The following is a 2,919-nucleotide window of genomic DNA, read 5'->3' on the forward strand; positions in this document are numbered from 1 at the left end:
CGTGGAGTGCAGCAGCAGCAGCAGCAGCAGCAGCAGCGCCTCGCCCGTGGCCCCGTCGGTCAGTCAGTCGGCAGCCCGGCCAGCTGTCCAACCTTCGGACCTTCGCTGACCCCCCCCCCCCCCCCCCCTTCTCACGGCCGATCATCGGTTCACGAGTTGGACGGGGCGCCGGACTTTGCGCGCGGGCCCCCCCCCCCCCCCCCCCCCCCCGGGCGGAAAAACCCCTCAGCTGGCCCCGCCGGCTGGGCTTTGTGTACAGTCCAGCACCCCGGGCCCAACTCATCATTCACCCACACACGGCCCAGTCCGTCAACGGATTGCCGTGGGGAATTTGTCCCGTATTTTGACCTTTTGTCCCTTATTTGGGAGTGGGAACGTTGGCGATCCCTAGTCACGATATCCTGAACTGTCCCTGCTACCATCTCTGTCCCTGCCTAAGGTTGACACCAAAATGCTGGAGTAACTCCGCAGGCCAGGCGTACGTTGATGAGGTCTAGGGGCAGAATAAGGTGGGTGGTTCTGGGCGGTGGGTGCCTGGAACGTGCTGCCTGGGGTGGTGGTGGAGGCACATATACGATCTCGGTGCTTAAGAGGATTTATATGGAGGGGCGAGGACATGCAGGGAATGGAGGGCCATCGATCAAATGCAGGCAGAAAAGATTTGCTGAACTTGGCATCAAGCCAAGATAAGGAAACTGAGGAGATGAGGAAAAACCTTTCCACCCAGAGAGTTGTGAATCAGCCGGAATTCTCTGCCACAGACGGCAGTGGAGGTCGATTCACTGGATGTTGACGAGAGAGAGTCAGATTTAGCTCTTAGGGCTAACGGAATCAAGGGATATGTGGAGAAGGCAGGGACAGTATACTGATTGGGGATGATCAGCCATGATCACATTGAATGGCGGTGGTGGCTCGAAGGGCCGAATGGCCTCTACTCCTGCACCTATTGTCCCTTCTGGAGGTAGGAAACATGTTCCCGATGTTGGGGGAGTCCAGAACCAGGGGCCACACACACAGTTCGAGAATAAGGGGTAAGCCATTTAGAACAGAGACGAGGAAACACTTTTTCTCACAGAGAGTGGTGAGTCTGTGGAATTCTCTGCCTCAGAGGGCGGTGGAGGCCGGTTCTCTGGATACTTTCAAGAGAGAGTTATTCAATTCAATTCAATTTATTTGTCATTTGGACCCCTTGAGGTCCAAACGAAATGGCGTTTCTGCAGCCATACCTTACAAACAAATAGACCCAAGACACAACATAATTTACATAACATAGAAAACATCCTAGATAGGGCTCTTAAAGATAGCGAGAGAGAGTCAGGGGACATGGGGAGAAGGCAGGAACGGGGTACTGATTGGGGATGATCAGCCGTGATCACACTGAATGGCGGTGCTGGCGCTGGCTGGAAGGGCCGAATGGCCTCTACTCCTGCACCTGTTGTCTATTGTTTCCAAGTTTCTATGTTTGGCACGGACATGGTGGGCCGAATGGCCTGCTCCTGCCCCGTGCTGTCCCCTGCTCTACGACCACACTTCAAAGGAGCTAATTTAATTGCCTGGAAGTGCTTTGAGACATTCAGAAATGCAAATTGGTTTTTTTTAATCGAGTCACGTCTCTTGTCAAGTCTGGAAGGTGTATTTCGAGGAAAAAGGGTTTAAACAAAGGAATTACAAGTGCAGAGTGACACGGGGAGAGAAAGTTGTTTAATATTCGTGTTGACAGAGGAGAACAAGGGATTAATCATCTCGAATTAGCATTTTCATTGAGAAGGCTGTTTGAACGCCATGTTACAGCACAGAGCTTTGTAATTCTCACTCATCAAGATACAGTAAGGGATGAATAATGAAACAAGTTCCTGTTCCTTCTCCGGCATTTATCTTTGTGTCGCTCAGAGGATCGATCATGACTCCATTTCATAGAAACATAGACAATAGGTGCAGGAGTAGAGGCCATTCGGCCCCTTCGAGCCTGCACCGCCATTCAATGTGATCATTGATTCCTGGGATGTCAGGACTGTCTTATGAAGAAAGACTGGATAGACTTGGTTTATACTCTCTAGAAGTTAGAAGATTGAGAGGGGATCTTATAGAAACCTACAAAATTCTTAAGGGGTTGGACAGGCTAGATGCAGGAAGATTGTTCCCGATGTTGGGGAAGTCCAGGACAAGGGGTCACAGCTTAAGGATAAAGGGGAAATCCTTTAAAACCGAGATGAGGAGAACTTTTGTCACACAGAGAATGGTGAATCTCTGGAACTCTCTGCCACAGAGGGTAGTTTGAGGGCCAGTTCATTGGCTATATTTAAGAGTGGGAGTTATGGATGTGGCCCTTGTGGCTAAAGGGATCAGGGGGTATGGAGAGAAGGCAGGTACGGGATACTGAGTTGGATGATCAGCCATGATCATATTCAGAAATGGCGGTGCAGGCTCGAAGGGGCCGAATGGCCTACTCCTGCACCTAATTTCTATGTTTCTAGATGTTTCTATCATGGCTGATCATCCAACTCAGTATCCTGTATCTGCCTTCTCTCCATACCCCCTGATCCCTTTAGCCACAAGGGCCACATCTAACTCCCTCTTAAATATAGCCAATGAACTGTGGCCTCAACTACCTTCTGTGGCAGAGAATTCCACAGATTCACCACTCTGTGTGAAAAATGTTTTCCTCATCTCGGTCCTAAAAGATTTCCCCCTTATCCTTAAACTGTGTGACCCCTTGTTCTGGACTTCCCCAACGTCGGGAACAATCTTCCTGCATCTAGCCTGTCCAACCCCTTAAGAATTTTGTAAGTTGCTATAAGATCCCCCCTCAATCTTCTAAATTCTAACGAGTACAAGCCGAGTCTATCCAGTCTTTCTTCATATGAAAGTCCTGACATCCCAGGAATCAGTCTGGTGAACCTTCTCTGTACTCCCTCTATG

This window comes from Leucoraja erinacea, unplaced genomic scaffold, assembly GCF_028641065.1.
Source record: "Leucoraja erinacea ecotype New England unplaced genomic scaffold, Leri_hhj_1 Leri_1009S, whole genome shotgun sequence".
NCBI classification, from domain to species: domain Eukaryota; kingdom Metazoa; phylum Chordata; class Chondrichthyes; order Rajiformes; family Rajidae; genus Leucoraja; species Leucoraja erinaceus.